Source organism: Schistocerca cancellata, unplaced genomic scaffold (genome assembly GCF_023864275.1).
Source record: "Schistocerca cancellata isolate TAMUIC-IGC-003103 unplaced genomic scaffold, iqSchCanc2.1 HiC_scaffold_627, whole genome shotgun sequence".
In the NCBI taxonomy this organism is placed as follows: domain Eukaryota; kingdom Metazoa; phylum Arthropoda; class Insecta; order Orthoptera; family Acrididae; genus Schistocerca; species Schistocerca cancellata.
Window position 1 is genome coordinate 38,918 of NW_026046638.1, and position 12,638 is coordinate 51,555.

Sequence of the window (12,638 nt, forward strand, 5' to 3'; positions counted from 1 at the left end):
TCGCCTTAACCACTTTTTTTTATCTTATTAAACATTATTAAATGTTAATTTTTTGTTACATTTTCTTGATTGCACATTCACTGTTATCAAGTAGGGTTTGTAAACACCACTCTACAGCATAAATACTATACATTTACGTAAAACACTGCTGGAGTAGAATACACAATAGAACACAATTTTAACCCTTAAATGCATAGTGTTACATACCTGCAATATGGATTGAAAAATTATTTTGTCCACCTTTAGAGAGAATTTAGCGAACTAACCCAAGTCTTACAGGTGCAACGAAGTATCTCTGATACTTAGTATTAGCTGTTGGCTGTACTGTGGACTTCTGGTGACCTTTTTGGAAGTATGCAGAGAAGTTAGGTGTGAATTTTGCTTAGTTTCCAAAAGGGTGGGATAGGATGCAGCAGCATCAACTTGGCCAAATGTGGGAAGGTTAGTGGTGAGCAGGCAGCAATTTTCTTCATGCTGCCAGCTATGGGAATATGCGCTGTGTCCCTTGTTTTTTTAGGAACATACATCACATTTAAACTGGATGTCCAATTCCTGTTGATCCACTGTAGGGAGTTAAGAGGATAAATTATTACTGTCATTAAGTTTGCTTAATTCTATGAGAACAGTAAATTGTAGCGATTAATAATGCATACAAAATCATATCTGTGATGGTTGAGAAACATGACTATGAATCTGCAGTTAACAATTGGTTCGCACATATAATTGTAAGTTAATGGTTATTCCTGAAGCAGAGACCACAACAGTCTGTGCAACAAAAAGAAAATCTAATAACACACAAGTTAATTTTCGTAGCTGATGTCAGATGAAGAATAAATTAAATGCTTTAAGTTCTACATGCTAAACTTTCAGGGCAACACAGGGAAGATTTCATGGACTGAAGCAGCAGACTGTTCAGTACACGCGAGAAAAGTGGAATAAAGGCTTCCTCATTACTTGAGAAACTAATCAAATGAAGGTGCTGGAAATGAGGAGGAATTTTTCAACTGCATGAGGTGCAGAATTCAAAGCAAGTATGAGCTCGTGCATGGTACTTAACTTCTTCAGACAGATCAATATAATAATAAAAAGTGTCTGTATTTACCTCACTATAAGACAACTCAGAATATAAGATGACCCCCTTTCTTTGAAGACCCAACATGTGAATTTTTTGGTATTTAACATATTCTGACTAATATTTGCAAAGTCTAAAGGTAGTTATAGAAAATAAAAATCACTTTGGGATGTGGAACAGTCATAAATAAATATCTCCAGTTAAAAACAATACAAAATGACAATGATACAACTCCACTAACTTAAGATTCACTGAGCAGCAAATAAGGTTCTTTTTTGTTTTCATTTATAGTATGTCCATATCAAGAAGAGAAGAAGGCTTAAGTTTTTTATTTGCTTGGCATTCAGTAAATTCAGATGAGTTACGCCTGAGACGAACTGCCATACCAATGTTACTGCGAGGGGGTTTCATTGGCATTTTTGAAGTCTCTAGAGTAATATGTTGTTTTGTGTTGTTAATGTCTCTGAATGCTTCCGTTTTGTTAATTACACTTGAAGGGACTCCACTTTCCTGTTGAGCAGCACTCTTTCGTCACTGCAGAACTCAAAGTCTTTGATTGAAAATGGCTATCTCATCACTTGTTGGTAGAGCATCCTCTACCTTAATCTCTGTAGCTTCTCCAAGACTTGAACACAGTTCTGCCTCCTGCTTTGAAGTCTCCAATATTTCTTTCATGAGCGCACACTTCTTCTCTTGAAGTTTTCTTGTTTCACACTCTAGCTTAGTAAGAGCCTCACATAAAGGCAGCGTATCATATAATGCAGGATAAAAATGAAATTCAAGTTCCTTACTTAGTTTGTCAGCTTCATGCAATAAAGAATTCAGCCTTTCGTGCATCTCATGTTTCTTCTGTTGCTCTCTAGAAATAATATTCTGGATCATCTCCTCAATTTCTTTCTTAACCTCATCACCACGCTTTGCAACATCCTCTGCATTAAACCCACATTATGCCCACAGCGTCTTAAGATTTTTGAAGAAGGCACTATTCGATATGTCTGTCACTAAAGAATTCGTATCATCCATCATAAAACATAAACTCTCAACCACTCAGTTATAACAAGAAACTGGGTCTGTAACCACTCGGCCACGACTGCTCGTATCTGAAGCTTCCCTCGAATCGTGAAAAATCCAACCGGTCTGCGCAGAATGTTGACAGGAAACGAACTCTGTGCACTGATTACGGCAGGGCTACCAGCGCTACGAGACGAGCCATTACGGAAGCGTTAAAAACCTTCGCCCGGACATGGACTCGAACCCTGGACCCTTAGGTTAAAAGCCTAATGCTCTACCGACTGAGCTATGCGGGCTCACGCCCGTTGTAGGTGGAGCGGCTGCAAGCAATGTGAATAATTGGAACGCGTGTGTAGGCGTACTACGGTAATTGCTGGCTTCTGGCGCAACTGGCGACTTCACCGACTTCCCACTGACGCTGGTAGCAGCCCAACAGCGGACCAGTGCCTCTTCTGCCTTTATCCCGGTGCTGACAGTAATTGCATCTTGCGCCTGTTTTCCCCGATTACGTTCGGTTGAAGCTCCGGAAGGAGGGCGACAAACGAAGGTTGGAAGGCCAAAACATGGAGGGACGTGTGCGCAAAAACTTCCCTTCCGGTACCGGAAATCGAACCCTGGCCTCCTGGGTGAAAGCCAGGTATCCTAGCCACTAGACCACACCGGATTTGCTCAATAAACGTGAGATTTACTCCCTCTCCTCCCGCATTTCGTGCTGAATCCGGACTCAGTGGTGTTCTCTGTTTGCGAGCGTATTTGTGCGTGCAGACTGGCATGGCGCACAGCTCGAAACTGACTATTAATTGCCGTTTGCATCATAACAGGGGAGGAGAAAGATCAAAGTTGTACCTTGCCATAGTTGGAAGTAAACATTTTGACGCTGAGGCGTGGACTCCTTGGGGGTAACAAACGACAATTAAGTTCGTTCCCTAGCAACAGCAACGCCGTTAATTCAGCCATTATGTACAGCAAATTAAATTCCCCGGGTGAGGATCGAACTCACGACCTTAAGACTACGAGACTTACGCGCTACCTACTGCGCTACCGAGGCACGTTGCAACAAACGTCCCAGGAAACTTGGTAAGTCCCACATATTAGAGATAGACAGTTCGCGCTTTCTCAAGAATCTGCTGTGTTGCTACACGTGCTTTCCCGACGGGCTAGATTAAACTGCTGCCGCAGCTTTTTCAACGGAAAGCAGCACTGCCTGAGGTTACAGTACATCGCCCTTGCGGCACCTGGACACAGCGGCCTGTAGGGCCAGGCCGACGCTAGAGTTCAGAAATAGCACGCGACCGTCCAAGTACGGCCTCTTGCGTGCTGCGCGTTTGGTTCTTCTCACAGCGAATCCTGCTACACATTCCTGTGGCTGACGCAGCTCAAGCGAGCAATCGGCGCGGCGGCATTATAGCGAGAACAGCAAAACGATGCATCGGCCGGGAATCGAACCCGGGCCGCCCGCGTGGTAGGTGAACAACCTACCACTTTTTTAGTTGTTGTTCTCATTTTGTTAGTTGCATTTGTTGGGGGCGGGCGTCCGATGACGTCCGTGCTTGCCGAGCACATTCCCGAGCAGCTGTCTGCAGGGAAAGTGGGATTGCCACCCAGCGACGTCGGATACGACCGAAAAAAGTGCTACACACGCGGAGTCCCCCACTACACTGCCTTATAGCGACCGCTCATCACTATCGTGTGAGTAACGTTGCGGCCGCGGCGACGAGTCTTGCCCAAAGACGCAGCGTGCGTGGAGGCGCTACCCGGATGCGTGTGGATGCACCCTCCTACCTCGTAAAGCGCCTACAGCTACTATCACGCCTTCCAAGCAGTTGATCCGGGTTCGATTCCCGGCCACCGCAACGGGCGCAAATTTTCGCGTATGAGTATGTGTGCTGTTAAATTAACGTTTTCTTTCCGTCGTTGCTCCAAGCAGGCCATCCTGTAGTATGTCCCGACTTGTCCCGACTTTGCTCGGCTGACGCGAAAGCTGACGCTTGGAATTCGCCCTTATCAAAAGGACAGGCGCTATAAACGGCTGTGAGAGGAGAGGTGTGGCGAGGTGCCAAAACGACACGCAAACCGCGAAATTTTCTGCTCCTCCTTCCTAAAGAAAAAAAGAAAAAAAACGGACGCAGTCGGTAGGACTCGAACCTACGCTCCCAGAGGGAATCTGATTTCTAGTCAGTCGCCTTAACCACTTTTTTTTATCTTATTAAACATTATTAAATGTTAATTTTTTGTTACATTTTCTTGATTGCACATTCACTGTTATCAAGTAGGGTTTGTAAACACCACTCTACAGCATAAATACTATACATTTACGTAAAACACTGCTGGAGTAGAATACACAATAGAACACAATTTTAACCCTTAAATGCATAGTGTTACATACCTGCAATATGGATTGAAAAATTATTTTGTCCACCTTTAGAGAGAATTTAGCGAACTAACCCAAGTCTTACAGGTGCAACGAAGTATCTCTGATACTTAGTATTAGCTGTTGGCTGTACTGTGGACTTCTGGTGACCTTTTTGGAAGTATGCAGAGAAGTTAGGTGTGAATTTTGCTTAGTTTCCAAAAGGGTGGGATAGGATGCAGCAGCATCAACTTGGCCAAATGTGGGAAGGTTAGTGGTGAGCAGGCAGCAATTTTCTTCATGCTGCCAGCTATGGGAATATGCGCTGTGTCCCTTGTTTTTTTAGGAACATACATCACATTTAAACTGGATGTCCAATTCCTGTTGATCCACTGTAGGGAGTTAAGAGGATAAATTATTACTGTCATTAAGTTTGCTTAATTCTATGAGAACAGTAAATTGTAGCGATTAATAATGCATACAAAATCATATCTGTGATGGTTGAGAAACATGACTATGAATCTGCAGTTAACAATTGGTTCGCACATATAATTGTAAGTTAATGGTTATTCCTGAAGCAGAGACCACAACAGTCTGTGCAACAAAAAGAAAATCTAATAACACACAAGTTAATTTTCGTAGCTGATGTCAGATGAAGAATAAATTAAATGCTTTAAGTTCTACATGCTAAACTTTCAGGGCAACACAGGGAAGATTTCATGGACTGAAGCAGCAGACTGTTCAGTACACGCGAGAAAAGTGGAATAAAGGCTTCCTCATTACTTGAGAAACTAATCAAATGAAGGTGCTGGAAATGAGGAGGAATTTTTCAACTGCATGAGGTGCAGAATTCAAAGCAAGTATGAGCTCGTGCATGGTACTTAACTTCTTCAGACAGATCAATATAATAATAAAAAGTGTCTGTATTTACCTCACTATAAGACAACTCAGAATATAAGATGACCCCCTTTCTTTGAAGACCCAACATGTGAATTTTTTGGTATTTAACATATTCTGACTAATATTTGCAAAGTCTAAAGGTAGTTATAGAAAATAAAAATCACTTTGGGATGTGGAACAGTCATAAATAAATATCTCCAGTTAAAAACAATACAAAATGACAATGATACAACTCCACTAACTTAAGATTCACTGAGCAGCAAATAAGGTTCTTTTTTGTTTTCATTTATAGTATGTCCATATCAAGAAGAGAAGAAGGCTTAAGTTTTTTATTTGCTTGGCATTCAGTAAATTCAGATGAGTTACGCCTGAGACGAACTGCCATACCAATGTTACTGCGAGGGGGTTTCATTGGCATTTTTGAAGTCTCTAGAGTAATATGTTGTTTTGTGTTGTTAATGTCTCTGAATGCTTCCGTTTTGTTAATTACACTTGAAGGGACTCCACTTTCCTGTTGAGCAGCACTCTTTCGTCACTGCAGAACTCAAAGTCTTTGATTGAAAATGGCTATCTCATCACTTGTTGGTAGAGCATCCTCTACCTTAATCTCTGTAGCTTCTCCAAGACTTGAACACAGTTCTGCCTCCTGCTTTGAAGTCTCCAATATTTCTTTCATGAGCGCACACTTCTTCTCTTGAAGTTTTCTTGTTTCACACTCTAGCTTAGTAAGAGCCTCACATAAAGGCAGCGTATCATATAATGCAGGATAAAAATGAAATTCAAGTTCCTTACTTAGTTTGTCAGCTTCATGCAATAAAGAATTCAGCCTTTCGTGCATCTCATGTTTCTTCTGTTGCTCTCTAGAAATAATATTCTGGATCATCTCCTCAATTTCTTTCTTAACCTCATCACCACGCTTTGCAACATCCTCTGCATTAAACCCACATTATGCCCACAGCGTCTTAAGATTTTTGAAGAAGGCACTATTCGATATGTCTGTCACTAAAGAATTCGTATCATCCATCATAAAACATAAACTCTCAACCACTCAGTTATAACAAGAAACTGGGTCTGTAACCACTCGGCCACGACTGCTCGTATCTGAAGCTTCCCTCGAATCGTGAAAAATCCAACCGGTCTGCGCAGAATGTTGACAGGAAACGAACTCTGTGCACTGATTACGGCAGGGCTACCAGCGCTACGAGACGAGCCATTACGGAAGCGTTAAAAACCTTCGCCCGGACATGGACTCGAACCCTGGACCCTTAGGTTAAAAGCCTAATGCTCTACCGACTGAGCTATGCGGGCTCACGCCCGTTGTGGGTGGAGCGGCTGCAAGCAATGTGAATAATTGGAACGCGTGTGTAGGCGTACTACGGTAATTGCTGGCTTCTGGCGCAACTGGCGACTTCACCGACTTCCCACTGACGCTGGTAGCAGCCCAACAGCGGACCAGTGCCTCTTCTGCCTTTATCCCGGTGCTGACAGTAATTGCATCTTGCGCCTGTTTTCCCCGATTACGTTCGGTTGAAGCTCCGGAAGGAGGGCGACAAACGAAGGTTGGAAGGCCAAAACATGGAGGGACGTGTGCGCAAAAACTTCCCTTCCGGTACCGGAAATCGAACCCTGGCCTCCTGGGTGAAAGCCAGGTATCCTAGCCACTAGACCACACCGGATTTGCTCAATAAACGTGAGATTTACTCCCTCTCCTCCCGCATTTCGTGCTGAATCCGGACTCAGTGGTGTTCTCTGTTTGCGAGCGTATTTGTGCGTGCAGACTGGCATGGCGCACAGCTCGAAACTGACTATTAATTGCCGTTTGCATCATAACAGGGGAGGAGAAAGATCAAAGTTGTACCTTGCCATAGTTGGAAGTAAACATTTTGACGCTGAGGCGTGGACTCCTTGGGGGTAACAAACGACAATTAAGTTCGTTCCCTAGCAACAGCAACGCCGTTAATTCAGCCATTATGTACAGCAAATTAAATTCCCCGGGTGAGGATCGAACTCACGACCTTAAGACTACGAGACTTACGCGCTACCTACTGCGCTACCGAGGCACGTTGCAACAAACGTCCCAGGAAACTTGGTAAGTCCCACATATTAGAGATAGACAGTTCGCGCTTTCTCAAGAATCTGCTGTGTTGCTACACGTGCTTTCCCGACTGGCTAGATTAAACTGCTGCCGCAGCTTTTTCAACGGAAAAGGTTACAGTACATCGCCCTTGAGGCACCTGGACACAGCGGCCTGTAGGGCCAGGCCGACGCTAGAGTTCAGAAATAGCACGCGACCGTCCAAGTACGGCCTCTTGCGTGCTGCGTGTTTGGTTCTTCTCACAGCGAATCCTGCTACACATTCCTGAGGCTGACGCAGCTCAAGCGAGCAATCGGCGCGGCGGCATTATAGCGAGAACAGCAAAACGATGCATCGGCCGGGAATCGAACCCGGGCCGCCCGCGTGGTAGGCGAACAACCTACCACTTTTTTAGTAGTTGTTCTCATTTTGTTAGTTGCATTTGTTGGGGGCGGACGTCCGATGACGTCCGTGCTTGCCGAGCACATTCCCGAGCAGCTGTCTGCAGGGAAAGTGGGATTGCCACCCAGCGACATCGGATACGACCGAAAAAAGCGCTACACACGCGGAGTCCCCCACTACACTGCCTTATAGCGACCGCTCATCACTATCGTGTGAGTAACGTTGCGGCCGCGGCGACGAGTCCTGCCCAAAGACGCAGCGTGCGTGGAGGCGCTACCCGAATGCGTGTGGATGCAGCCTCCTACCTCGTAAAGAGCCTACAGCTACTATCACGCCTTCCAAGCAGTTGATCCGGGTTCGATTCCCGGCCACCGAAACGGGCGCAAATTTTCGCGTATGAGTATGTGTGCTGTTAAATCAACGTTTTCTTTCCGTCGTTGCTCCAAGCAGGCCATCCTGTAGTATGTCCCGACTTGTCCCGACTTTGCTCGGCTGACGCGAAAGCTGACGCTTGGAATTCGCCCTTATCAAAAGGGCAGGCGCTATAAACGGCTGTGAGAGGAGAGGTGTGGCGAGGTACCAAAACGACAGGCAAACCGCGAAATTTTCTGCTCCTCCTTCCTAAAGAAAAAAAGAAAAAAAACGGACGCAGTCGGTAGGACTCGAACCTACGCTCCCAGAGGGAATCTGATTTCTAGTCAGTCGCCTTAACCACTTTTTTTTATCTTATTAAACATTATTAAATGTTAATTTTTTGTTACATTTTCTTGATTGCACATTCACTGTTATCAAGTAGGGTTTGTAAACACCACTCTACAGCATAAATACTATACATTTACGTAAAACACTGCTGGAGTAGAATACACAATAGAACACAATTTTAACCCTTAAATGCATAGTGTTACATACCTGCAATATGGATTGAAAAATTATTTTGTCCACCTTTAGAGAGAATTTAGCGAACTAACCCAAGTCTTACAGGTGCAACGAAGTATCTCTGATACTTAGTATTAGCTGTTGGCTGTACTGTGGACTTCTGGTGACCTTTTTGGAAGTATGCAGAGAAGTTAGGTGTGAATTTTGCTTAGTTTCCAAAAGGGTGGGATAGGATGCAGCAGCATCAACTTGGCCAAATGTGGGAAGGTTAGTGGTGAGCAGGCAGCAATTTTCTTCATGCTGCCAGCTATGGGAATATGCGCTGTGTCCCTTGTTTTTTTAGGAACATACATCACATTTAAACTGGATGTCCAATTCCTGTTGATCCACTGTAGGGAGTTAAGAGGATAAATTATTACTGTCATTAAGTTTGCTTAATTCTATGAGAACAGTAAATTGTAGCGATTAATAATGCATACAAAATCATATCTGTGATGGTTGAGAAACATGACTATGAATCTGCAGTTAACAATTGGTTCGCACATATAATTGTAAGTTAATGGTTATTCCTGAAGCAGAGACCACAACAGTCTGTGCAACAAAAAGAAAATCTAATAACACACAAGTTAATTTTCGTAGCTGATGTCAGATGAAGAATAAATTAAATGCTTTAAGTTCTACATGCTAAACTTTCAGGGCAACACAGGGAAGATTTCATGGACTGAAGCAGCAGACTGTTCAGTACACGCGAGAAAAGTGGAATAAAGGCTTCCTCATTACTTGAGAAACTAATCAAATGAAGGTGCTGGAAATGAGGAGGAATTTTTCAACTGCATGAGGTGCAGAATTCAAAGCAAGTATGAGCTCGTGCATGGTACTTAACTTCTTCAGACAGATCAATATAATAATAAAAAGTGTCTGTATTTACCTCACTATAAGACAACTCAGAATATAAGATGACCCCCTTTCTTTGAAGACCCAACATGTGAATTTTTTGGTATTTAACATATTCTGACTAATATTTGCAAAGTCTAAAGGTAGTTATAGAAAATAAAAATCACTTTGGGATGTGGAACAGTCATAAATAAATATCTCCAGTTAAAAACAATACAAAATGACAATGATACAACTCCACTAACTTAAGATTCACTGAGCAGCAAATAAGGTTCTTTTTTGTTTTCATTTATAGTATGTCCATATCAGGAAGAGAAGAAGGCTTAAGTTTTTTATTTGCTTGGCATTCAGTAAATTCAGATGAGTTACGCCTGAGACGAACTGCCATACCAATGTTACTGCGAGGGGGTTTCATTGGCATTTTTGAAGTCTCTAGAGTAATATGTTGTTTTGTGTTGTTAATGTCTCTGAATGCTTCCGTTTTGTTAATTACACTTGAAGGGACTCCACTTTCCTGTTGAGCAGCACTCTTTCGTCACTGCAGAACTCAAAGTCTTTGATTGAAAATGGCTATCTCATCACTTGTTGGTAGAGCATCCTCTACCTTAATCTCTGTAGCTTCTCCAAGACTTGAACACAGTTCTGCCTCCTGCTTTGAAGTCTCCAATATTTCTTTCATGAGCGCACACTTCTTCTCTTGAAGTTTTCTTGTTTCACACTCTAGCTTAGTAAGAGCCTCACATAAAGGCAGCGTATCATATAATGCAGGATAAAAATGAAATTCAAGTTCCTTACTTAGTTTGTCAGCTTCATGCAATAAAGAATTCAGCCTTTCGTGCATCTCATGTTTCTTCTGTTGCTCTCTAGAAATAATATTCTGGATCATCTCCTCAATTTATTTCTTAACCTCATCACCACGCTTTGCAACATCCTCTGCATTAAACCCACATTCTGCCCACAGCGTCTTACGAATTCTTCAGTGACAGACATATCGAATAGTGCTTCCTCAAAAATCTTATCATCCATCATAAATCATAAACTCTCAACCACTCAGTTATAACAAGAAACTGGGTCTGTAACCACTCGGCCACGACTGCTCGTATCTGAAGCTTCCCTCGAATCGTGAAAAATCCAACCGGTCTGCGCAGAATGTTGACAGGAAACGAACTCTGTGCACTGGTTACGGCAGGGCTACCAGCGCTACGAGACGAGCCATTACGGAAGCGTTAAAAATCTTCGCCCGGACAGGGACTCGAACACTGGACCCTTAGGTTAAAAGCCTAATGCTCTACCGACTGAGCTATCCGGGCCCACGCCCGTTGTGGGTGAAGCGGCTGCAAGCAATGTGAATAATTGGAACGCGTGTGTAGGCGTACTACGGTAATTGCTGGCTTCTGGCGCAACTGGCGACTTCACCGACTTCCCACTGACGCTGGTAGCAGCCCAACAGCGGACCAGTGCCTCTTCTGCCTTTATCCCGGTGCTGACAGTAATTGCATCTTGTGCCTGTTTTCCCCGATTACGTTCGGTTGAAGCTCCGGAAGGAGGGCGACAAACGAAGGTTGGAAGGCCAAAACATGGAGGGACGTGTGCGCAAAAACTTCTCTTCCGGTACCGGAAATCGAACCCTGGCCTCCTGGCTGAAAGCCAGGTATCCTAGCCACTAGACCACACCGGATTTGCTCAATAAACGTGAGATTTACTCCCTCTCCTCCCGCATTTCGTGCTGAATCCGGACTCAGTGGTGTTCTCCGTTTGCGAGCGTATTTGTGCGTGCAGACTGGCATGGCGCACAGCTCGAAACTGACTATTCATTGCAGTTTGCATCATACCAGGGGAGGAGAAAGATCAAAGTTGTACCTTGCCATAATTGGAAGTAAACATTTTGACGCTGAGGCGTGGACTCCTTGGCGATAACAAACGACAATTAAGTTCGTTCCCTAGCAACAGCAACGCCGTTAATTCAGCCATTATGTACAGCAAATTAAATGCGCCGGGTGAGGGTCGAACTCACGACCTTAAGACTATGAGACTTACGCGCTACCTACTGCGCTACCGAGGCACGTTGCAACAAACGTCCCAGGAAACTTGGTAAGTCCCACATATTAGAGATAGACAGTTCGCGCTTTCTCAAGAATCTGCTGTGTTGCTACACGTGCTTTCCCGACTGGCTAGATTAAACTGCTGCCGCAGCTTTTTCAACGGAAAAGGTTACAGTACATCGCCCTTGAGGCACCTGGACACAGCGGCCTGTAGGGCCAGGCCGACGCTAGAGTTCAGAAATAGCACGCGACCGTCCAAGTACGGCCTCTTGCGTGCTGCGTGTTTGGTTCTTCTCACAGCGAATCCTGCTACACATTCCTGAGGCTGACGCAGCTCAAGCGAGCAATCGGCGCGGCGGCATTATAGCGAGAACAGCAAAACGATGCATCGGCCGGGAATCGAACCCGGGCCGCCCGCGTGGTAGGCGAACAACCTACCACTTTTTTAGTAGTTGTTCTCATTTTGTTAGTTGCATTTGTTGGGGGCGGACGTCCGATGACGTCCGTGCTTGCCGAGCACATTCCCGAGCAGCTGTCTGCAGGGAAAGTGGGATTGCCACCCAGCGACATCGGATACGACCGAAAAAAGCGCTACACACGCGGAGTCCCCCACTACACTGCCTTATAGCGACCGCTCATCACTATCGTGTGAGTAACGTTGCGGCCGCGGCGACGAGTCCTGCCCAAAGACGCAGCGTGCGTGGAGGCGCTACCCGAATGCGTGTGGATGCAGCCTCCTACCTCGTAAAGAGCCTACAGCTACTATCACGCCTTCCAAGCAGTTGATCCGGGTTCGATTCCCGGCCACCGAAACGGGCGCAAATTTTCGCGTATGAGTATGTGTGCTGTTAAATCAACGTTTTCTTTCCGTCGTTGCTCCAAGCAGGCCATCCTGTAGTATGTCCCGACTTGTCCCGACTTTGCTCGGCTGACGCGAAAGCTGACGCTTGGAATTCGCCCTTATCAAAAGGGCAGGCGCTATAAACGGCTGTGAGAGGAGAGGTGTGGCGAGGTACC

At 44.7% G+C, this 12,638-nt stretch overlaps 8 non-coding genes across 8 annotated transcripts; all 8 read right to left on the reverse strand.

Annotated features, from left to right (window-relative positions):
• Window positions 1-2,306: 2,306 nt before the first annotated feature.
• Trnak-uuu (transfer RNA lysine (anticodon UUU)) lies at window positions 2,307-2,379 on the reverse strand. The gene has a single exon. It is a non-coding gene; the product is annotated as a tRNA-Lys (tRNA).
• A 296-nt stretch (window positions 2,380-2,675) lies between these two features.
• Window positions 2,676-2,747, reverse strand: Trnae-uuc (transfer RNA glutamic acid (anticodon UUC)). Its single transcript has one exon. It is a non-coding gene; the product is annotated as a tRNA-Glu (tRNA).
• A 311-nt stretch (window positions 2,748-3,058) lies between these two features.
• On the reverse strand, window positions 3,059-3,131 carry Trnat-cgu (transfer RNA threonine (anticodon CGU)). The gene has a single exon. It is a non-coding gene; the product is annotated as a tRNA-Thr (tRNA).
• Window positions 3,132-6,568: 3,437 nt separating this feature from the next.
• Trnak-uuu (transfer RNA lysine (anticodon UUU)) lies at window positions 6,569-6,641 on the reverse strand. The gene has a single exon. It is a non-coding gene; the product is annotated as a tRNA-Lys (tRNA).
• A 296-nt stretch (window positions 6,642-6,937) lies between these two features.
• On the reverse strand, window positions 6,938-7,009 carry Trnae-uuc (transfer RNA glutamic acid (anticodon UUC)). Its single transcript has one exon. It is a non-coding gene; the product is annotated as a tRNA-Glu (tRNA).
• Window positions 7,010-7,320: 311 nt separating this feature from the next.
• Window positions 7,321-7,393, reverse strand: Trnat-cgu (transfer RNA threonine (anticodon CGU)). Its single transcript has one exon. It is a non-coding gene; the product is annotated as a tRNA-Thr (tRNA).
• A 3,423-nt stretch (window positions 7,394-10,816) lies between these two features.
• Trnak-uuu (transfer RNA lysine (anticodon UUU)) lies at window positions 10,817-10,889 on the reverse strand. The gene has a single exon. It is a non-coding gene; the product is annotated as a tRNA-Lys (tRNA).
• A 296-nt stretch (window positions 10,890-11,185) lies between these two features.
• On the reverse strand, window positions 11,186-11,257 carry Trnae-uuc (transfer RNA glutamic acid (anticodon UUC)). The gene has a single exon. It is a non-coding gene; the product is annotated as a tRNA-Glu (tRNA).
• Window positions 11,258-12,638: the final 1,381 nt, after the last annotated feature.